Raw genomic sequence first — 25189 nt, forward strand, 5'->3', positions numbered from 1 at the left:
CATTTCATGATGACATGGGGACCAATTCATTAACAAGACTTAACAATCCTAAATGTGCATGCACCTAACAGTGCTCTAACAGTGCTTGAAACATGAAACAAAATCTGATAGAACTGAACAGAGAAACAGAGAAACCCAAAATTGTAGGTGAAAACTTCAACTCTGCTCTCTCAGTAATTGACAGAACAAGCAGGCAGAAAATTAGTAAAAATGTAGAAGATATACAAAGACCAACCTAACTTAATTGACATTTAGAGAGCATTCCACCCAGCAACAGGAGAATATACATTCTTCTCAAGTACACATTGAACATTCAGCAAGATATACCACGTGTTGGGCCATAAAACAATAAAAAAAGCTTAAATGGATTGAAATTATTAAGAGTTTGTTCTCTGATCACAATGGCATTAAATGAAAACACAGTAACAAAACACCTGGAAAATTCCAAATATTGGGAAATTATTTGGCAAAACTCTTTGAAACAACCCATGAATCAAAGAAAAATTATAAGAGAAATTAGGAACTATTTTGTATATAATGATAATGAAAATGTATAGCTTTAAGTGTTGATAATTTTTTTAAAAAATTAAAAATCAATGACCTAAGCTTTCACCTTAAAAGCTAGAAAAAGGAGAGCAAATTAAACCCAAGTATGGAGAAAGTAAGGAATTAGTAAAAGAGCTCAAATCATGAAATGGAAAACAGATAAACCACAGAGAAAATCAACAAAACCAAAAGTTGATTATATGAAAGGACTGAAGAAATTGATAACCCCTAGCTACACTAATCAGGAAGGAAAAGGAGAAAATGAATCCAATATCCAGGAATAAAAGGGAACATCAATACATATCCTACTCACATTAAAAGGAAATACTGTTTCATAAAATATATAATTTATTTTCAAGCTGATAAATTTGACAAGTTAGATGAAGTGGACAAATTCCTTGAAAGACACAAATTACCAAAACAGACACAAAAAGAAACAGAAAATCTGAACAGTCTTAGACCTATTCTTTTAAAAACTGAATCCTTAATTAAAAGCCTTTCCACGAAGAAAATTCCAGGTCCAGATGGCTTCACTGGTGAAGTCTACAAACATTTAAGGAAGAACATCAATTGCACCCAAACTCTTCCCTAAAAGAAAGGAAGCGGGAACACTGCTGGTAGGAGTGTAAAATGGTAAACCCACCTTGGAAATTGCTCTGTTAATTTCTCATGTTAAACACACCTATCCCATATACCCAGCAATTCCACTTCTAGGTATTCACCCACAAGTAAAGAATACATGTGTCACAAAAAGCCTATACAAGAATGTTCATAGCAGCTTTCCTCATAATAGTTGAAAACTAGAACAACTCTTTCCACAATAATAATAAACAAACTACAGTATATCCATACAATGCAACACTAGTCAGCAACTGAAAGGACCTAAACACTGTTACATGTAACATGGATGAATCTATATTTCAAACAAGAGCTTCATATAATTTGTATGCCCAGGGAAGTTTGAGAACTACGGGTATAGAAGTACATAATAAGAAAACAAAAAGAGAAAATATAAGGGATTTGGGTGGTATATAAATTAATCAGTGCCATATACATCATAACCTATATATAACAGTTGTCATCTTCCATAATTGCTTAATTGCTATTTAAATCATGTTACATACTCTTCTGTTCATGTTCAATTTTCTACTATGTGTTCAAGGAGTACTAACTCCAAATTTTAGTCTTCAATCATGTAACAACCCTAATTCCTCATTAACTCCATCCCAAACCGTGCATTTTAGATAAAGAGTCCTGTTCACCAGTTCCTTTGTTTTTTCTTAATGTTCTACTTCCTTGGTACATACTGTTTTCCCTCCCTCTTTAATAATGTTATTGTTACCTTTTGCTGCACAGCCTTGTCTTTCTACCTCCTTTAAAACTGAACCAAAAACTCATCTTTTCCACTAAGTGCTAAACCACCTCAGATTCTTTCCAAATTCCCTCAGCACTTGAAGACCTTGCTCCCAATAGATGTATTTATTTTACTGAATTTGGACATCACTTCTTAATGACTCACCAACTCCATCCCCTGGCTTAGAGAGTAGAACCTTTGGGGGAGAACTGAAAAGATTACAGTCCTCTTCAAGGTTCTTTCTCTTGTGCTGTTTTTACTTTTCTTTCTTGGAGTGCCATTTTATTTGCCAGAGCCTTGAGCTCCATAGGGCTGTAGGAGTAGGAGAGAAAGAGAGGCAAAGAGATGGTTGAATAGGGCTGATCTGGGCTAGATTTTAAAGAAGGTGAAAAAAGCCTTCAGGCTTCAAAATCTGTTCAGACTACCTCACCAGCTCAAGGAAGCAAAGAGAATTCCAAAAAGAGACTAAAGTGAAGAATAAGGAAGTGCATTTGTCTACAAATTCCCTGTTATGCTGATGGCCAGACAGGATGCGGTACACTATTTCAAGGACACTAAAATATTTCTGGCAGCAAATATTTCTATATATTCTTTATAAAGCTACGCGGTGGGGGTTTGACTGGAGGTGGGCAAAATTTAAAATACATATTTTAAAACGTCTACACTCTCAAACTTAGGGCCAGCACTGGCAGTTACTTTTTGTTCTGCATGCATTATTATTTAGGAATTATGGTCATTACTTGTCTAATTTCAAAACTTTCAACTATAAACATCATGCCTTCCAAATCATATCTATAAACTTAACCATGTTCCTGAGCTAGACCCGTTATTTCCAACTGATATCTTGTTATTACTTATCTAAAAAGTGTAACTACTTATCTGAAAGCAAACTCAGTATTCCCCTTCTCTCAAACTTGCACATATTATTCTCCTGCCAAGTCAGGAACCTTAGACTCGTCTTCAGCTTCTATCATCTCCAAACACTAACCAAGTCTGGAGGACTTAAACTCCTAAATATCTCTGAAATCAGTGGTCTTGTTTCTATCCCTACTACAAATTCCTTAATCCAGACCATCATAATCTCGTTCCTGAACTAGGGCAGAGCCTTAAATGGCATCCTTGACTGTGATTTGCCTACCAGAGGCCAGAGAAAATGCCTCATTCATTCACCCTGCCATACGTATTCCTTGGTGAATAAATGTCTCAATTCTCTGTTCCTCCAGCCTGTACTCTTCATTACAGCTATAATCAGTTTTTAAAGAACCAAACTATTTGTATCACTTCCTCATCTATAAAACAAAATAAAAATACTAACTCCTACTATGGCATTTTGTTCCCATTCTACCTTGGTTCTAGTCTGATTTCCTAATTTTCTTTTGCACTCATTTTGACAGATCAAACTTCACCCTTTTCCTTAAACACACTATGCCCTTTTATTTTCAATAAATCTAGAATAAACAGTAACTCAGTGCAGCTTATTTTATTTTTATGAGCACCCTTATACAATTTAAAGCCATTAGCTAAACCTATACAGAAGTGAGGAAACAATCAGACAATACAGCCAACTCTCAATTAGCCTATTTTCATAGCCTTGTTAACATGGTCAGTGTAGACTACACGAAAAGTGAATAAAATGTTTCAACTACCTGCTGAGCTTTTTCCTTACCATAAATTAATGTTAAAAGTCTTCAGTTACAGACTTATAACCCTCCTTTTGATCAACAGGCACAAAGAGAACTACAACTCAATCTTCTTCACATCTATTCACTTCCTTTCTTTCATCTTTTAACACCTCCCTTCTCCACTTCTGCTGTTTCTCCTCTTGTACTTTTCTCTTCCTGCTACCTAAGTTTTCACAGCATCCTCTTTGTCCATCCTTCACAAGAGTATCAGTATTCCTCTTTCCCTCTTACTGGTAGAACACTTAAAAATTTACAAAGCACTTTCACATTTACTTGGTTCTTAGAACCTCATTTTTGGGGGATTCCAAAATCAACAAATACAAAATATGTGTAACAGTTTCTATACAATACGTTACCCTTATAAGTAAAATATAAAATATTTTCTTATATTTTAACTCACATTTGAAGAAATTACAGTTCAAAAAAATACAGCTCAGTGATTCATCTAACACACTGGTACTCCCTCTGCTTACAACTCTACAACCTCTCCTCACCTGCTCGTCTCTTAAGACACAGCTCAGGCCTTCCCGTACTCCCAGAGCAAGAACGTTAAGCCTGTTTCAATGCTATCCTAATGTTTTCACACCAGTCTTTCAGACCACTAGAAGAACCCAGGTCTCTGGACGCCTACTCTGTAGTCTTTTCCACCAAAAACTATTTTCTTTGTTAATGTTACCCTTATTAATGCCCATTAATGATCCAGCATTTTATAAAGGCAACAGGAGAAACATTTTATGGGCAGCCAGCACTGCAGATAAGACTGTACACCAAAACATCCCTAGATTTCCTTAACAATCAAGAATTTAAGGAATGTCTCTAAATCCTCTCAAAATATCTAGATACTACCTCTTGTGGTAATGACATCCAAAGTTGCCACAGCAAAGAAGTAAAACGACATTTCATAAACTCTAAATTAAACAATTACAAGTTTTAAGAGCTGCCTTCTAATATCCCGGAAATGTTTAGGGTTAACAATCAAAAGACCAGGGCCTTAGTCCCAATTGTACCACATATTGGCCAACTTGGGAAAGTCACTTAACCTCCCTGAATCAAATTTCCTCTTTGATAAAACTGGATAATGCCACCCACCTTTCAGAACTGTTAAGAGAATTAAATCAAAGAATGATTGCAAATCACTTGGCCTGGAACATAACAGTCAAAAAATGGTAACCCCTCTTATAATTATTTTCACATACAACATCATTCTTGTTTTCAGAACCATGTCCCACAACACTCAACATGTTCTTCCTCGGACTTTGTAGCCAGCCAGTAACTACAATAAATGCCTTCAAGGAAGTTATCTCCATGACTTCTGGATCCCCTTCCTGGGTCACAACTCAGCCTCTAAATATAATTTAGACTATCTCACTCTCTAACATCTCTAACTCTCACTCTCTAACATCTACATTGAAGCTAAGAAAGTAGTTTGCATGGGCTGTATCTGCTCAGTCCATGTACCCATGAATTTTCAATATGACTAACAGGCAATTCATAAGCCATAATTATTTTTTTTAACATCTTTATTGGAGTATAATTGCTTTACAATGGTGTGTTACTTTCTGCTTTATAACAAAGTGAATCAGCTATACATATACATATATCCCCATATCTCCTCCCTCTTGCATCTCCCTCCCTCCCACCCTCCCTATCCCACCCCTCTAGGTGGTCACAAAGCACCGAGCTGATCTCCCTGTGCTATGCGGCTGCTTCCCACTATCTATTTTACATTTGGTAGTGTATATATGTCCATGCCACTCTCTCACTTTGTCCCAGCTTACCCTTCCCCCTCCCCGTGTCCTCAAGTCCATTCTCTACATCTGCGTCTTTATTCCTGTCCTGCCCCTAGGTTTTTCAGAACCATTTTTTTTTAGACTCCATATATATGTGTTTATTATTTTTAAATATATAAAGAAAATCAACTTAATGAAAAACTGAGCAACGGTTGGTTGTTTTTTATTATAGCACGGTATTTACGGTATCTTTTGAAACCATATTTAACTAAATATTTTATTCACGTAATTAGATTATGTAATAGACGTGAAGAAAAGATCTGCATGTCTAAGTTCTGCAAAATTCCTAAAAGCATGTCATGAGGCCAAAAATGGCCAACAAATTATAATAATTTCATAATCTTTATTAAAACAATTTATCAGAAGAAGATTAGGAGCTGGTCACTCTCAAACATTAAAATTCTGTATCAATGAAAGAAAAAAAAATGACTGGAAGCTTTTGATGGCTCCATGTAACTCTCTTAGCCCTGCTGGTTAGCATTACTTCAGAGTAAAGGGACGTATTTATCATCTGAAGTACCACCAACAGAATGCCTGCCTGAGATCTAAAACAAAATAGGAAAAATCAACTACTGGCATAATAAAGATGCTTTTGAGCTATAACCTGTTTCTGATTTTAATCTCAAACCTGTAAAATGGGCTCAATTCAATGAAACTCTAAAAATAAGGGCAATTTTAAAATATTATGTGATATACATTTTAAAAATAACTGAAATTAATGTTAAAAAAAAGAGGTATAAAAAAAAGTAAGCTCATGTGTGACAGCTGGTAAGAAGCTACGTGGAGGTACAGATGGTAAAGATGTTGTGAGAAGGAAAGACCACAAACATGTGGGAGAATAAAAGTTAAGAGGACTGTAAATGGAAGACGAGCTGCTATAAAATCAGCTGCACAACCTGATAAGGAAGAACTCCAGAATATCCAGTAGAAGAAATCCACCACTGTCACCATAAAGCACATTTGCTAAACCACATGTTCTTGAGACTAACTAGGCCTGGACTATAGCAAATCAAAAAGAACGAAACGTTACAAAATTGGAGCTAAGCAAATTTTATCACTAAAACCTAACAGTTTAATGAATGAAGTCATCAAAATATTCACTTAACAGAAAACAAGGCTCAATGATTTTCTCAAGGTTCCATTGGGAGAAAGGGGTTGCAAATAATAATAGACCTTATAAAGCCCTGGTTTCCTCAGCTAAGTTTGACCAGTAGGACTCCAGAACTCACTGTATTTTCAGTAGAATATCTGCAAATCAATTATTAACATTTTAATTCTAGAATAATGAAACTGCAACAGGGTCTCCCAATGACATTCAGAAAAACAGCCACCTTCACTCTAACTTGATAGGTACACCTAATTCAAGGTCCAAGGTGAGCAGAGTAAGGACTAAAAAAAATAATAAATGAGGGCATCATTTGCACTAAGTGCCCCTTAAAGCAGACTGTTATTTATAAAATAAATATGATAAATACTGATCATGTATTTATCTGGGAATTTTCTGTAGCCACAAAGTGACTTCGTTAACAGCAAGGAAACAAATGAGCATACAAGTACCTGTACATACCTAATGAACATTACAAATAATATCTAGTATTTGTTGCACCCTTTCTCTGTGCTAAGGAAACACTTTTAATCCTCACCAATACCCTATTGAGGTGGGTACTTTTATTAACCTCACTTTACATGTGAGGAAACCTAGGTACATAATGGTTAAATAACTTGCCAAGGATCATAATGTTAATTATACAAATCCAGTCTTCACTACAACTATGATCAAAATCATGTTTTCGTTAAGTATCATGTAATTCTACTACTGCTCTTTGCAAAGGTACCAAAACCCATTTTAACGTAACAAAACCCCCACACTTCCTTAAAATAATAATTTTTGTATAATTTATCTTGAAAATACTAGAGCCTTTTGAATTCTGAGAAATTTTTAAGCAATTAATTTTTAGCATAAAAGTTAAAGCACACTAGCCTACTCTAAGAAGTTCATCCAATACTTCAATCTAGATGACAGTTTGCCTCTTCCCAATAAGAGGGGAACATCAGCACTTCCACTAACACTGCAGCATACTGTTTTAAACTTTGCAATAAAAGCTCATCTTGTTTTATGTCATTTCATGCATAAAACTAGTCAACCCAAACTTCTCTATCCTTAGAAGGGAACAACATCACCCATAATCCTAAAACCACTTACAGTTGGCACTAGAATGCTTTAGAAATAAACAATGTGAATGTCATAAAGTAGAAAAACCCTGGACTAGAGTTCAGAGACCTGCCCACCAATCCTGGCTCGTCGCTAGCTAGCATTTTAGTCCCTTCCACTGGTCTGGGTCTCGGTCTCCTGATCTGCAACATAATCATATCCATGGTCTACTCTTCCAGCTCTAAAAGAAATGTGACTCATACACATACATCTTTTTTCCAAGCTTCCCATTCTCATTCTGTTTAGTTATTACCACTACTTTGCAGGCATTAAGCGTTATTTTTCCTTAGTTTTACAATGGGAGAAAACAGCCCATTCTAAACAAAGGTGATAGGAGAAAGCCTTCCTGACCACTGGTTTGCCATAGATGAGTCTGAAGGTGCATAATGTAAAAGCTATTATAATGTTAAAAGGTGTTAGGTTCCAATATTTTAGGCTACTGTTTTGTGTGCCAGTACATTCTCCCTAAAGACGGATAGTAAAATTCAAGGACAATAGGGAGAAAAAATTTAATTATCCATTATTTATTCAATAACTAAGAAGGTGCCAACTGAATATATTAACACCTTTTTGCAGACATGTTTTCTCTGATGAATTACATTTTATAGCAAAGGGAAAATACAATCTACAAAATTTTCTCATACATGTTTAAGTGCTCCCTTTAAAAAAAAAGCTTTTATTTTGTAAATTGTGAGGAACTAGTAAGATAACATATATGATTAAGAAAAGATTAAAAAGCTAGCTGTGCAATTCTTAGCTTCCTCTTCTCAGTGACATGAAGCACCTCGTGGGCTGCCACAGAGGTGGATTCTGTGGACCAACCCTGGTATGCATTTTCTATGTTCTTAACTCTCAAGGGCGTTATGCAAATACAAGATTATTAAAATTAAACTAAGCATCTGACATTAAGATTCCCAAATTTGCATACTGCTTTCTAGAGCTGCTAGCTTACCAACATCTGCCCAGTTCAACACTTAAAAAAGTTAAAATTGCATGACCTTGTAAAGAAACAGTTAAAAGCAAGGGAAAGAAAGCATGTGAATTACTTATTAATCTTCTAGAATAAATGCCAATAGCAAACTGTAATAATACAGTCCAGTCTAAATGTTAAATTGGAAGTAAGCCACTGCTATGGATGGAGAGACCTGAAGAAAGGATCTTCAGCAGATGGAGAAGCTGCTACAAGAATTTCAAGGTGCAGTTTGAGAATCTCCAGCAAAACTAGTAACTGGTAAAACACCATCGAACGCATACATACCTTTTAAAATAAAAGATAACTGCCAAGGTCCACCTTTTGGTTGGAATGCCGAAAGAAAATGTCAGAAATCACCTCGTGACTCCAATACCCCGGCCTCTCAAAGTTCAGAACCAAGCAAGTTGTGTGCTTAAACTGCTTCTGAGCATCCTTTTTAAATGCAACTCCCTCTCCAGAAAGTCGCTTCGCTTCAGCTGCTTGAATCCCCAAATCCCAGCACCAAAGAATCTGAGGACCCCAAGTAGTTGCAGAGGATCTTCCAGCGCCCGCCTGCGCATCCCTTTCCACCTCGGGTTAAACTCCGGAGGTGCTCCAGTCACTTCCCCCATCCAAGCTCCCCAGTTCCCTCTCTCATCTCCGGATGAACCTCTCTTCTCGTCGACCTTGAGGACCCCCGGATCGGAGCCTTAGAGCCCCAAGTGACTTGGCGGGTGCCCCCTCCCCTGCAGCGCGCGCAAATGCCCCACAGTCTCCGGTGACCTCCCCCCCGATTCACCACGACCCATATCACGAACGCCCTCCGGCTAGCCCGGAGCGACCCCCTTCCTCTTAGGGGCCCTACGTTCCTCCAACCAGAAAAACAATTCAACGAAATGCATCAAGAGCCCACTGAGCGCAAGCTCCCACTACGCGCCGCACGGTCTGCACGGGGCTCGCGGCCCGGGTCCGCCGTCCCCCGCCCGTCGTCCTCTTCTCGGCCAGAGGGCCGGCGCTGCCTCCGCCCGGGGTGTGGAGGCGCCGGCCGGAGGCGGACTGCGCCGGGCGCGAGCACCGGGGGCCGGAGAGGCGGCCGCTAACGGCTGTGCGGGGGCCGGGGAGCACTCAAGGGCCGGGCCACCGGGGACACTCACCGGTCGGGGCGCGCGGGGCGGCCTCATCCAGGGGCACCTGCGGCCAGGCAGGACGGGCCCGGACGGCGCAGTCACCGAGAGGGCGAGCCCGCCCGCCCGCCGGTCCCGTCCCGTTCCCTCCGACTGCCCGAGCGGGTGCAGTCTCGCTTCCTCCGGACGGAGTCCGGGGACCCCAGCTCCGCCGGATGCCCCCGCCAAGCCCCCACCCCTTTCCCCGGCCACCTCCCCCTCTTCACCCTTTTCCCCTCCCCCCTCCCCCCAACCCCCACCGGAATGGAAAATACCTCCCGGGGCGGGGGGCGGAGGGGGCACGCCTCTCTGAAGGGCAGCCTACCGTGACCAATAGCAGGCGGGGCTCTGGAGGGGCGGGATTCCTAACGGCCAATCCAAAGGCGTGTAGGTGAAGGCCGAAGGAGGGAGGCAGGGAGCGAGAGCGGGGAGGCCCGGGAGTCAGGGAGGTCCGGCCGCTCGGGTGCGCGCTGTGCGCGGCTGCCATTTTGGAGTCGGGCCGCTGCGACGGCGGCGGGGTCTGGCCCGGGGGAAAGGGAGGAGCCAGTCAGGTGGGAGAGAGGGGGTCACGTGAGCTTGAGAGGCGGGATAAGGCAGGCTGCGGCCGGAGGGGAGGGGTTGGCGGCGGCGAGTCACGGGGGCTGAAGAGGGTCACGTGGTCGGAGAAGGTCCAGAGGTGGGCTTGGGGGCGGAAGGTCAACCTTGAGGTGGGAGAAGCAGGAAAGCTTTGTCCCTGGTTTCAACTCTGTTAGGGAAAAGGAAAGGAAAAATGTTGAATGGAGGGCGTGAGTGCCCGGTCGGAAAATGTGAATGAGTCTCCCTAGCTCCCTCCAGCAAGGAGCCTCCCTGTTACTAAATTCCAAGATCCACGGGAACCAGGGCACTTTAATTCAAGCATTCCCATCCCCACTCCCAGCTGTCACAAACGTGACTCAATGATCAGATGGAGGAGTGTCTCCCACTTTTTGCTTGCACTTTGTATGGAAGGGCCCCCGCCCTAGAAATGGCTGAAAGAATAAAAGCGTAGTTGAGGCATTGTGCCGACGCCAGGGCAGGCCATCTGGCCTTATAGAAGCCTTGTCGTCATTCACAAACTTACCCGCCACTTCTGTGTTAGACATACCCCTGATCGTATTACAACGCCTCCAGACAGAACAAAACAAAGTTGACTATGAGACCCTGTCTAGTTCTCATCCTTATTTCAATTCATGCTTCCAGTACAGACTAAATTATACTCCTTACTAACCCACTGAAAGTGCTTCTCTTAAGGCTACCAGTGACATCCATATGATCGAGTTCAAGGATCACTTTTTCGTTCTTACATGATCTCTTTTGCAGTTGATTCTATGGACTACATCCTTTCTCTCCTCCCCAATGTACCCCTCACCCCAGTTTACCTAAGACCATAAACCCTCAGATTGTATTTCTCTTCAGTTAACCTTTATAAATCGGTTCTGTGTTGGCTTTTTAAGAGAGTCCCAGGATCTGATCCTCAGTTGGTGCATAGTCATTCTACTGCACGCTAGGTGGTCTAACCATTGTGATGGCTGAGTGTACCTTTAATGAGATCCTGATCTGCATACCTAAGTGCTTTTGGATATCTCCACTTGAATCTAATCTTGACATATCCAAATCAGAACTCAAATACTGTACTAAGAAGACCACAAACCTGCTCCTTCCCATCTGTTCTTTATCTTCTTTGATAACATTACCATTCATTCACTTAAGCAAACCAGAATCTGCGAGCAGTCCTCCAGGCTACTCCTTCACTGCTGTAACACTTCCCTACCCCTTTGAACTTTGTCATGCTGATTATATTTACTAAATGCCCTTTTGTCTCAATTTCTACAGCCACTGCCTCACCTGGGCCATTTATTCATTAGCCCAGTATTTACTAAGCATTTTACAATGTGCCAGGCATTTTTTGAGGTGCTCAGGATATAGTGGTGAACAAAACGGACAAAGTTCCTGAGTAGGGTGAGACAAAGTATATATGAGTAAATTAGCAAATAAATAATTCAGGGGTGATACCCCAGTGTTCATAGCAGCACTATTTACAATAGCCAGGACATGAAAGCAACCTAAATGTCCATCAACAGAGGAATGGATAAAGATGTGGTACTATATACAATGGAATATTACTCAGCCATAAAGAGGAACGAAATTGGGTCATTTGTAGAGATGTGGATGGACCTAGAGAATGTCGTACAGAGTGAAGTAAGTCAGAAAGAGAAAAACAAATATATTAACGCATATTTGTGGAATCTAGAAAAATGGTACAGATGATCTTATTTGCAAAGCAGAAATAAAGACACAGATGTAGAGAACAAATGTATGGATACCAAGGGGGTAAGAGGGGGTGGTGGGAGGAATCGGGAGATTGGGATTGACACATACACAGTATTGATATTATATATAAAATAGATAACTAATGAGAACATACTGTATAGCACAGGGAACTCTACTTAGTGCACTGTGGTGACCTAAACGGGAAGGAAATCCAAAAAAGAGGGGATATATGTATATGTATAGCTGATTCACTTTGCTGTACAGCAGAAACTAACACAACATTGTAAAGCAACTATACTTCAATAAAAATTAATTAAAAAAATAAATAAGCTATATTTCTTAAGGAAAAAAATAATTCAGGGGTGATATGTGCTATAAAGATCCCCCCCCGACCCAGAAAAACAGGGAAACCTGCAAGAACCTCCTGAAGTTGTTGCCCAGCTCTTCGCGTCAATCTCCCCCAGCCCGCTCCCCCATGCCCCTCGGCCTCCCCACCCTGCTCAACACCTTCTCATCCTTTCCTCTTATTCTCGAAGAAAAGATGGCCCTGATCCTTTCAACTGGAGTGATTTTCTTTCCTTTCATCTGCCAGGACTTCCCTCTATCTTTATGTTACAGCTGCCTTAATACAAATCCCCCAACTAGGAGATAAGCTACTTTGAGGGCAGGGATCACACCTTATACATTTTTGTGCCTCCACAGGGCCTTGGCTCAGAATAGGTGCTCACAAAATGCATGTTGAAATGAACTGGTGAATCCCCTGACCCCTGAATCAGGCTGCCACAGAAGCATCTCCAGCCCAATCAGAATGGAAGGTCAGTGAGCTCATCTATTAGAGTGTAGAGGCAGTGATGCCTCATGGCAGGGGGCAGGGTAATAATGAATGAGATTACCTCTGTTGGTCCCTTCCAGGCCTGGGATTCCATGATGCTGTGCCCCATGTCGCGCAGGAGTTGCATCATAAGCACTACTTTACTTGACAGTGCCTAGTACATGTGGGCAATTTAAAAGTATTCTTTGTTTCTGATGACGAGCTTCAAACCCAGAGCACTCTGGGTGAATTGCCAGGAGAGGCCCTGCAGGAGAAGGATTGCAGTTGCCACTTGACTCTATTTCCAGGCCCTTGGGTATTGCACCCCAACAGGGAGTGAGATGTTGCCAGTTCCGACATAGTCATTGTAATTAAACCCAAGTTCTGGCAAAGGGCGGTGCGTAATTATGAAGTATTATTATGGTTTTTATCATTATTAGGCACCCAGCTGCCCAGCCCAGAAAACCACAGTAGTAAAACACAGAGAAGCCAAGCTCCTCTCCCAGCTGGCATGAATCAATACCAGGTGTATTGGCACACAGTCCTGCAGCTCCGCTCATCAAAATGAAACCTTCTGTCCCCTCTTTTTGGCAAGATAAAATTTTAAATGAATGAAAAGAGGAAATGTAAAGAAAGACCTTTGCCACCACCTCTAAATGGAGTTCCTTTTTTTCCATGTCCCCTGAATGATCTCTTCTCATCTACATATTTATTGTGTAAATCTTTTTCAACTTTATCCTTGACCTGCCAGCTTTCTAAACATCATTCTACAATGTCTCAAGAGGATGTATTAGTTAGGGTGGGAGTACAGAGTGCAGAAAAGAGTGCTTTTACTTTCAAGAAGCTTATAATACAGACTAAATAATTCAGCAGGTATAGTCAGGCTTGACAAGGCATCTGCCTTTTATTGAGCGCCTACTCAATGCCATACTTGGCATTTTCACATATGCTAACTGACTTGATCCACACCACCCTGCAAGGTGGGTTTTATTATCCTTATTTTCTTCAAGGTCTCAAAGACTTAGTGACAGAACTGAGATTCTAACATAAATATGCAAATTTGGTGACTGTATACTCATGGTAGATGTGTCCACACTGGGAGATGAATATAGGTATCAGATACCACCTCCTTCTGTCAAATTAAAAATGGTTTTTTGAACAAAATAGATTTTAAGCTGAGCATTGAAAGGACAATTCAGAAGTGATGCTGAGGGAATGGTGCCAAACAAGGAGGCCAAATTGGCCATAAGCCTAAAATCAATCAATAAGGAGAAAGATTTCTTGTTCAGTGATGAGTCATATTATAGTCTTCAAGTACCTTTATTATCTCAGTTCTTCCAAATGAGGAAGTCAACCCAGGTGGTACAAGGGTGGGCTGAGGATGGAGGAGGGTGGTTTGGGGAGGGAATAAGTTTTTGAATGGAGGACTCCCAAATGGCCCATAAACTGGCACATCGGGCACTGGCTTCTGAAACAACTGGAACCGTGGCAGCTTTCCCTGCTGCCTATCAGTTGTTTTTAACTGATGTATGTAGAACAATTTCTCATTCTCTTATTTCTTCTAAAACAATTGATTAACAATTTTTTAAAAACTATTTAGCACTATGTTGTACAAGGCAGTTCACTTCTATTTTTAGTGGGGTTTTTTTCAAGGAGTTTAAGATTCAATAAAATGAACCTGTTTAAAGTGTACAGTTTGATCTGTTTTGAGACACGTATACCCTTGTAACCACTATTGTAATCATGAAATAGAACATTTACATCACCCCCAAAAAGTTCCCTTGTGCCCCTTTTGCAGTTGGAATTTTAATACAACTTATATTTTGGTTACTCTAAATCTAGATCGCCAGCTTCAACCTCGCTTTCAAATTCTAGGCCCATACTTTTAGCTACCTACTTGACATATCTACCTGGATACTACACACAGGTACCTCAAATCAAACAGGACGAAAAGATAAAGCAAGTGCTTTATCTTAGCTACAAGAAAACCCCCCTCACCTACTTCCAATTCCCTTCTCAAATCATTTTTCTGTATTCTTCAATTTGGCTGAGGTAGTCATCATCCACTGAGTCATATAAGCTAGAAAATTTAAAAAATAATCTTCACTCCTCCCTCTCTTCAACCTCCCAAAAAAGTGATTCTACTTCACACAAACATTTTGTAATCAGTCCTTTCCATTTCCAGTATCCCCATTCAGACACATCTCACTTGCACAATCACAAAAAAACTCCTGACTAGTTTCTTCATGATCCAATTCATCCACCAATCTGCCACTCTAATTTTCTTTTGAGAACCCAGATCTGACTGTTTAAAACCTCTACATTCAGAGACTGCCCAACTGCATACAAAGTGGCACTGAAAATCTTTCACTGTACAGTCCCAACCTCCCCTCCTGGATTCCTCTGCTCCCTGCCACATAAAGCATGCTATACATTTTCATCTTTCTGTGCATTTTCTCAGATCTCTGTCTGAAATGTGCCTCTTCCTCCACCGGGAAACTCCTCCAACTTTCACAGCCCCATTTATATGACTTTCCTCGGTAAAGTCTTCCCAGACCTCTCCAGATAAAAATAATCTTTCTGTCTGTTACACTTGACCTCCCATAGCATGCTGCACATACATTTATCACACTGAACAGACAGAGTGGTGAAATAGAACAGGAGACCTGAGTCAGAAGATCTGGGTCTAACTTAAAAATCTCATTCACCATTTGCTGTGCATCTGAGGCAAGTCACATAACCTCTCTGAACCTCAGTTATTTAATCTATAAAATTGGGATAACACATAATAATAACCCCCTCATAAGGCTCTTCTGGTGATTAAATGAAATAATTATAAATGTGAACGTGATTTGCGCTATACAGATATTAGAGATATAATAACAAAGCTGTATCTTCTGATATATTGTGAGCTCCTTGAGTGCAAAACCAGCGTCTGGTTATCTTTATATCCCTTCTACCTAACATAATACTCAGAGCTGCCTGTTGCCTAGACTGGTTTATGACATAAGTTACCATTTCTTGCAGAATCATATTCTCTCTGTTTACTCTCTTAGCCTACTTTGTACAATATAAAAGCCAATCATGACATCCTCATTTCTTTTTATAATTGTTTATTGCCTTTATAATTAAATAGTTTCATCAAAGGTCTCTGAGGAAATGGAATATATAGTCTATCCATGATTAATTTTAAATGCCTTTATTTTTATTCAACAAAAACTTTTTAGAGCCATTAAATGCCAGCCCTGTTCTAGGCACTGGTCATCCAGAGGCTAACAAGAGCCTTCACAGAACTTACATTAGAGTGGGGACAGTAAGCACAAACCAACAAATAAAGATGGTAATCTGTAGAGTCAAAGGTGCTACAAATAGAACAATGTTGAGGGTGGGGCTGGTGGAACAGGAGTGGTCAGAGAAAGCCTCCCTGAGAAAGTGGCCTTTGACCATCAGTAATGAGGAGACAATCCTACAGAAGGAAGGAGGAATAGCCTTCCAGGCAGAGGGAAGAGCACAGACAGAGGCCCTGAGACAGGAGAAGGCAAAGTAGATGTGAGGAACTGAAAGAAGGCCGACATGGTGTGGAGGAAGGGAGGGGCAGTGGTAGGAGGTGAAGTCAAAGAAGCAGGCAGGGCTTGGAAGGGCAGGGTAAAGAGTTTAAATTGTATTCTAATTGTAATAGAAACCTCTAAAGGATTTTAAGCAGGAGTATGATATGATTTGATTGTTTTTTAAAAAGATCTCCCTAACTACATATGGAGAATGCGTTCTGGGGGCAATGGGAGAGAGGATCAGAAAGCAGACTAGTGATTTTGGTCCAGACTAGAGATGGTGGTGGTCTGGATTAGGGTGGTAGCCTGAAGATTGTAAAGAGTAGTAGGTTTGGGTGTATGTTTGGCAGATAGAATTGACCAGTCTAACTGATGGATTTAGTGACAGTGAGTGAGGGAAAGACATTAAAGATGACTCAGGATTAAGAGCTAAGCAGTGAGGTGGATAAAAGTTCAGTTTACTGAGTTGACACAGTGCCTACAGAGGCGCTGTGTTAGGCTCTGAGAATACAAAGCCCACTGAGTAAGACACAGTACTTGCTCTCAAAAAACCCAGGCTAGTGGGGAGGTCTGCCTCCTACCCCGGTGACTTCTGTGGGATGTTTTAAGCACAATGTCAGAGCTCTGCATAGAGTACACTGAGAGTGTCAGGAAGGAGCCCCTAGTCTAGTCCAGCTAAGTGAACCAGGAGGCCTACTCTCTTGGGAAGATAACTAGGGCACTTTCTTGGCTTTTGTGAATATGTGCAGCAATCCACATTCTAGATAAAGCTTTAATTTAACTCTTTATGAATAACTTTCCATAGTTGTCAGCAGCATCTTCCAGGATCTTGGATTCTTTTTTTAAGAGAAGAGGAAGGAAGAATATGGAAAAACAACCAGTAGGTTAAAGATGCTGGACAGAGGCAAGGCGCTCAGCTAACAGGAATGGGAATCAGTATGGTCTGAGCTTCTGCTGTACCCGCCTACTCGTACCAGGCCAACAGTATGCCTTTGGTTGAGGATGAATTCAGATTTCTTCTTCTTTTTATGTAATTGTAACTGGAACTTTTATGAAGTTACCATATGACTCCTGAATGGCTTTTCTCAAGCTTTTTTCTTTCTGGTATTTATTTAATTTTTAATATTTGGCCAGCTGATACATTCACATGTTTCAAAAATCAAAACAAAATTAAAAGGTATATGGTGAAAAGTCTCCCTCCCACCCTGCTTCTTCCACCCTCCATGCCCACCCACCCTCATAGGTAGAGATAACTATTTATAGTGTTTTCCCATGTGTCCTTACAGTGTTTCTTCACACAAATACAAGCAATTCTTCTTTCTTCTCTTCCTCCCTTCTTACACAAGAGGTGGCATATTATATCTCATGATCTGCATCTTGCTTTCCCTCTGACAATGTCTCTTGGAGATCTTTCATATCAGTACTAGGAGAGCTTCCTCATTCTTTTAAACAGCTGCATAGCATTACACTACAGTTTATTTAACCATTCCCCTATTGATGAACACTTGGGCTGTTTACAATCTTTGCTATTTGTTACAAACAGTGGTGTGATGAATAACCTGACACATATGTCTGCAGCTTTATCCATAGGATAAATCCCCAGAAGTCTCCCAAACACTTTAATAAAATCTTCTAAAGGAATATTCTAAGGTGGTATGACTAGATTTCCAAAGTAGAACCTTAGCTTTCCAAGGATTAACTGTCACATTCCACTAAGAATAGTTCCTCATTCGTTGGCCTGTAAATTATATCTTTGTATGTTTTCCAAAAAGGAATTTTTTTAAAAATAAATTTATTTGTTTATTTATTTTTGGCTGCATTGGGTCTTCATCGCTGTGCACAGGCTTTCTCTAGTTGCGGCGAGCGGGGGCTACTCTTTGTTGCGGTGCACGGGCTTCTCACTGCAGTGGCTTCTTGTTGTGGAGCACGGGCTCTAGGTGTGCGGGCTTCAGTAGTTGTGGCACGTGGGCTTCAGTAGTTGTGGCTCACAGGCTCTAGAGTGCAGGCTCAGTAGTCGTGGCCCACGGGCTTAGTTGCTCCGTGGCATGTGGGATCTTCCTGGACCAGGGCTTGAACCCGTGTCGCCTGCATTGGCAGGTGGATTCTTAACCATTGCGCCACTAGGGAAGCCCCAAAAAGGAAATTTTAAAAATATTTAATCTGCTTCTCCTGCAACCAGTAATAGCTGGCATAATGTTTTAAAAAAGAAGAAAAAAGAGAGAATAAAATTCAGCTTGATTACGCCCCAGTTAATGAATTGCAAACTCTAGAAAATACTTGAGTTTTCTTAATTCAACCTATAGAAGCATCTCTAGAATGAAGTCTCAGATGGGATTGATGGGTTTGGAGTTGAGAACTTGTAAGGTATACACTGCCCCAAACAGATCTAGTGCTACCCTAGCCCCAGGGTCAAATATCCTTCAGCCATATTTTATTAGCACCCCTTTACATTTCCCTTTGTAATTTTTCAGTTTTCCATGGTTGCTTTTGGAAAATAGGTTTAACGGCTTGGTGAAATGGGTAGACTTCGGTAAATGTGCTTTATAACTGAGCCATGTAAAGTAAGTATCTTGTCTTTACACTAGCCACCACCCATACTTTTTCTTATTTATTAGATTCCAGATACATGAGACCAGGATGGAAGAATCCTAGGGCACTTAATTTACATGAAATATTTAGGAGAGCATATACAGATGTAGAAATATGTACAAGTAACGTGTCAGTGAGAGCTGCCATTTAAAAAATATATGTATACATCTTAAGAAGCTAGCCCGTCCATATTACTATCATTATTAGAAAATAAAATTATCTTTCCACATAGAACTTCTCTTTGGTTCCATTTTATGTGTGGGGAGGTTTGTTTATTTGCTTGTTTGTTTTAATTATAGCATGAAAGGAAGTATTTAAAAATAAACCATGAGGGACTTCCCTGGTGGCGCAGTGGTTAAGAATCCACCTGCCAATGCAGGGGACACGGGTTCGAGCCCTGGTCCAGGAATATCCCACATGCCACGGAGCAACTAAGCCCGTGGGCCACGACTACTGAGCCTGCACTCTAGAGCCTGCGAGCCACAACTACTGAGCCCGTGTGCCGCAGCTACTGAAGCCTGCACACCTAGAGCCCATGCTCCGCAACAAGAGAAGCCACCGCAATGAGAAGCCCGTGCACCGCAACAAAGAGTAGCCCCCATTCGCTGCAACCAGAGAAAGAGTGTAGCAACGAAGACCCAACACAGCCATAAATAAATAAATTTATTAAACGAAAAAACCCCATGAAATTGACAAGTTTCAGCCAACAGCCATCTAGGAAGCTTTCCTTAGCTCTAAAGCTCTCTTCGTCAGAAATCACAAAATCTACAAATTATAGAACTAGAACTGTACAATATCTCTGAAGAGTATCTAGTCCCAGCTCTAACTGAAACTATCTTCAATTTTTTAAATGTCTCACACGAGGATTCTACAGTCTCTCTTTTGGCCATTACGCCCCCACCCCCACCTTTTTTGTTTTTAAATTAATTAATTTTTAAATTCCTTCTCATATATTTTGGTTTCTCTATTTGCAATATTTATCCTTCAAGTTTTCATTAAGTACTCACTCTTCTATGTGAACATTAGGAAATGTCAATTATACATTCCCCTTTTTTCTCTTCAGTTGGTAAGACTTGGACTCTGTCTTTAGGAGATAGCCAGAATTCCTGCTTAAGTGAGGAATAATACTTGACAAAATTATTTGTGCATCTGGTCCCTGAGTGTTTGTAGAGAACATCAGTTCTACTGACCACACTCTAATTTTGTTCTGGGGACTCTGGTCCTCCATACTCTCAGGGCTTGGGGAGAATAGCGATATCTCTACCCCCATGCCTCAGGGGTGAAACATGTGACCTTGGTCTAGGTCATCAGTATATCCTATTCCCCTGGTCACAGTGATCCATTCTAGATCTACTAGAAAAGTTGGCTCTGGATTTGAACCTACAGGTAAGTAGCAGCTTGCATCCTTATTGGGTACACGAGGTGAGAGCTTGCCCAAGAATGGAGCCAATGTTGAAGATGCTGAATTGAGAAATGGAGAGACAGAAACCAAGTCCTAGGTCATACTGTTTGAGCCCTGGATCAAGCTTCACCTGAACCAGATACTCTAAATTATTCAGTTACATGAGCCAGTAAATTTACCCTTTTGATTAAGCTACTTTGGATTACGTTTTTCACCTCTGGAGAGCAAAGGATTTTTAGTTGATGCAACATCTTCAAACAAAATTAGACAAATTAAACTCACGTTGTTCCCACGGTTTGCCAAATTACATGATTTCCCCAGCTAATACACAGACTCCTTTCTTCTTGCATCTAGAGTGAATCTACCCTTGCAGCATACCTGTCTAGACACCAAACCAGAAATCTCTTCCCCTTCCCCTAAAGACTCCTCCAGTTCTATGTTTAAACCCAGCCCACTGGTGAAGTTAAAGAAAGAAGGGAACAGATGGCAACCTGATTCATATTCCTCTTATAGGGAATTAAGCCAATTTATTTTGGGGGTCAGTTCCAGTTCAGTTTCAGCAGTGAATGAGAGTTGTTTGAATCCATTTCTGGTTTAGGCCTGTAATCACCTGCAGTAATCCAAAGTCCTTCACAAAGAGAAAATATTTGGGGGAGTTAAAATTTTGTTCCAGTTTGAGAGAACTATGTAACGTAGAATCAAGTTGCATCTATCTTATTAGGCATTTTGTGCTAAAAGAGGTAGCATATGGGCAGGAGAGGGAGGTGATTAATAGTATAGTTAATACTAAAATAATCAGCCTAGACTGCATCCATAATAAGCTGTGTCATAAAATCTACTCTTTGGATTTGCTTTTAATATTTCTAATCCACATGACAGCATATTTTGAAATATCATATAGTATCCACCAAATCACTAAAAGATAGGTTGAAACATACTTTGAAAATTTTACCTCTTTTAGAAGAGCAAGTGTCTTGTAGGTGAAACATTTATGGCCTGAGTTTGAAAATTTTTTCTAATTAAAGTGATAGTCTGTCAATATCTCAAGGCACTAAAACTTAGTGAACAATTTGGGGACATTGATTATCCTCTAAAATAAAAAGTAAAAATCTAGGTTTAGAATATCAACTGGACCTTTATATATATATAATTATATAGTTATAATAATAATATAACTATTATATATTTATAATAGTTATAGTTATAATTTATTATATAATAAATATAACTATAAATATAATAGTTATAATTATTATATAAATAAATAAATAAATATAATATAATAAATATAATAGTTATAATTTATTATATAATAATATAACTATTATATATTTATAATATAAATAATTTCAAGACACTTACAGAATGCTCAGCTTGTTCCAGGATATTTTTTGTTAGTGGGTGGTATACAAACAAGAGATAGAAAGACAGATGCCATCTATATATTTTACAAAAACACCTCTTGCTGGTGCATGTGTAAGCAGGGAGTCAGATTTGACAAAATGCAAAGAGATGTCTTACAGATGGCACACATGAGCAGAACAGGTCTTCCCAAACTGATAAGGCTGTAAAAGCAGTTGTCATGAGTATGTGCAAGTCTGTTCACATACGTGAACAGGTATGTGCACACCTGTTCTACAAGGAAATTCCCACTCGTAAATATGAACCTTCAGAATCAGAGCCCAAGGCTAGCTGAGCTTAGTTCAGTTTTCCACTAGTTCAAGAGAGACTATGACCACCAAAATGGATTGCATATCTTTTTGTGACTCTTCTGAAACATTTGTTTCCCCTGTCTCTGTGCTATTTGAGGTTAAAGTTTAAGATTAAAATCCTCTTACTTGGTCCTCGAAGAAATAACCATAATTAATCTTATAGCATTAAATTCACTGGTGATGTGCTTTGAAGGGGATAAACTCCTGCAAAAATAAACTGCAAAAAGCCTTGGATATACAGAATTTCAGTGCTTCAAATGATGTAATTTTCTATAATATTTAGCATGCCAGTTTTAGTTTGGTATTTGTATAATAGGAGATTTCGAAGAAAAAGCTAAAGAGAGGCTAATTTGCTTGGTGGTGCTTCTGTTCTTTTGTTCTTTCAGAATCTAAAATTAACCAACACTGCAGTGTCAACAGGGGACTCCATATGGTATTCAAGTTTGTGCTTTTCCTAAATAATGCATTTGAGGCAATGTAATCTGAGAGGAATTCTGAGGTGATAATGAGTAGACTGCCTTATATTATATAGCACTTTATAGTTTCAAAATGATTTAACAACTAGGACCTTTTTTGATCCTCACAACAACATTAAGAGGCAACAAGATCAGGTATTTCTTCTTATTGTCAAACAGATGAGAAGACAGAGGTCCAAAGTATGGAAGAGAGATGTCCAGAGTCACAAACTCGGTGAGTAGCAGAGTGAGAATGAAACCCTGGCCATCTGGTTCCTAATCTAATGCCCTTTCTACCAAATTACTAGGATCAAGTTATTGACAACTCCAGTTAAAATAGAATGTTCTCCAAATAATAGATCCCACAAACAACTCTGTAGGGAAATGGAAAGGACTCAGTACCAGAAACTAAATAATAAACATGTATGTTTAGTTTCCCAGAGTTTAATGGATTTCATTTGATCAATTAAGTTCACAGATGATTTTCACTGAAGTTCATCCTGGTTACTCTTGTGATTTCCTATTTTACCTACCAAAAAAAAGTTTTCTTCAAAATGCTTTTTCTTCTGTGAAATCACACCTCATAAATCTTTATTTGTCATATCTAGAAAATTCAAAAACTTTCCAGTCAGAGATGTTGGAACTAAGTGTTTTCCTTCCAGTAATAAATTATAATTTACATCTACCTGAGTTTTGAAACATTTTGTCTCAAGTCAAACTTCTGTAAATGTCTACATCATAGCAATCATTCAGGATTTCTAGGACAAGAAACGAAGTAGTTTAAAGTCAAAGAATTTATTAGCTTGTGACTGATACACAGGCATAAATTTAGAAGAACCCTATTTTTGAAAGCATAAATAACATTATTGCCAATCCACTTTACAGAAATTCTAGCTATGTAATACTACCCTTTCTACTTTTAAATTCAGAGGCTTCCATTTCTTCAAAGTTGGAAGCTTAAAAGTTACGAATGCTGGCATTCTTGAAGGGAACATTGTGAGTTTGTTATAACAAAAAGGTACTGACATTTGCAAACATTGATAGGCAGATAGATTTCCAACAAGTGGAAACACAGACCTATACTGGCAAAAGGAGCAGCCAGCAAGCATTTTAATCGTGATTTGGCTCCGTCTATGCTGGTTCTGACTTCACAGAAGTTCATCTTTAGGAAGCACCTTCTACCAAATGGAAAGCTGGCAAGAAGCAACACTTGAGACTGCTGACACCGAAGCAACCAGAGCTTACATAAAACTGAAAAAAAAATTTTCCCCATTATTGTTTGGATATGTCTCAAAGAACCCCAAACAGAAAAGCAATATTTAAATTTGATATTGTCCAAAACATTCATGCAACTCTAATACCCTACCTACTCCATGTCCAGGATTGGTGGAAATACACTAAGCATTTTTGAAAAGGCCATCTAACCGAAGCAGAAGAATGCTATCTTTCCACGCATGAGCATACTTGGATATGGGAGTGAAAAAGAAGAGAAACTGGGAGAAAGAGACAAAGGGAATGACTTGGAATGTACTTTGCTAGAAACAAGTAATTGGGAGGAATTGGGGGGAGTTGGAGAATTTGGGTAGAAAAGCCTTCAGAGAGGGGAGGTTTAAACCATTTGACTAGGCAATAACTCCATCTGGCTAGTAATGGGCATCTGTAAGGAAAGAGCCAAGGGTGATAGAAGGGAGTGACTATGGTGGTACCATTTGGAGGTAATCTGACTGCAGAGAGATGGCAAATGCAGAGATGGGGACAAGGCAACAGCAGGAGGAAGGGAAGTGCCCAAGGCGCCATGAGAACCCAGACTGCAGTTGTTTTTTCTTCGCTTATTCAGTCAAATCTAGATTTTCTCTCGCCTCTCCTACCATCTCTACACCTCTGCCCCCCGCTGCAAGAAAAATCTGTGTTCACAGGCCCAAATTTGTTTAACTTAGTCCTTATTCACTGCTGAATGATTTGTGGAGACTGGGACTGGTGATCATTATTTAGCAAGGACTTCAGCATTAATCAATCAGAATTGGAATGATATAACTTTGTTCCCAGTCAACTCACTCACAACTACAGACCTTTTTGAGCTACAACGTAGTAATGTGGTCTCTTGGCAATTCTGCTGCTGATTAATGGACTGGACTGAAAAGGGTTGGAAGGGCCAACACAACTCCCACAATAGGCCAATGCTTTTCTGCCAGACTGGCTTTAAAAAATTTTTTAAAAAGCAGCTGATCATGTCAACGTTAGCCAATACCTGTATTGTTTTCCTGAATTATAAAGCACAACAGTACATTCTGTTCTCTCACAATTCATTATTGGAAGAAAGAATATGAGGAAGAATTAGACCATGCCTATAATATACAAGATAGGTAGACAATTCTGTGCCCATTGGAACATGTCATTTGCACACTGACACGGTAATGGTTACTCTCAAAGTTAGATGCAATATCACCCCCTCTTCCTCTCCCTGCCTAGAGGCAGCGGCTCTCAGAGGCAGTGCGACAAGGACATGGTCTTGCCAGCTGATGCTAAGAAGGACCAAAGACTTAACTACATACATATAGCTCATTAACCTGCCTCTCCCAAATCACGCAATCCACATACATCCTTGCCAAAGGAGGAATCAAGTTCCCCAAGGTCATCCTAAGGATGATTGTGGAGGGTAGCTGGACCCATGGGACTTTGCCTTC

General features: G+C 40.0%; 1 protein-coding gene across 10 annotated transcripts in view; it reads right to left on the reverse strand.

The window, feature by feature from the left end:
• Positions 1-10241, reverse strand: part of SOCS5 (suppressor of cytokine signaling 5) — a 62047-nt gene extending 51806 nt beyond the window's left edge. For 7 of the 10 annotated variants that reach the window (XM_036872761.1, XM_036872768.1, XM_036872769.1 and 4 more), the window contains exon 1: positions 9691-9878. The gene's annotated coding sequence lies outside the window, so the exon portion shown is untranslated. Of the gene's footprint in view, positions 1-8842; positions 9256-9690; positions 9879-10024 lie in introns of those variants that run through there. The other 3 variants (XM_036872770.1, XM_036872762.1, XM_036872772.1) reach the window with 2 other exon arrangements.
• Between the last annotated feature and the right edge of the window lie 14948 nt (positions 10242-25189).

The sequence above is a fragment of the Balaenoptera musculus genome, chromosome 13 (assembly GCF_009873245.2).
Source record: "Balaenoptera musculus isolate JJ_BM4_2016_0621 chromosome 13, mBalMus1.pri.v3, whole genome shotgun sequence".
Lineage (NCBI taxonomy): Eukaryota > Metazoa > Chordata > Mammalia > Artiodactyla > Balaenopteridae > Balaenoptera > Balaenoptera musculus.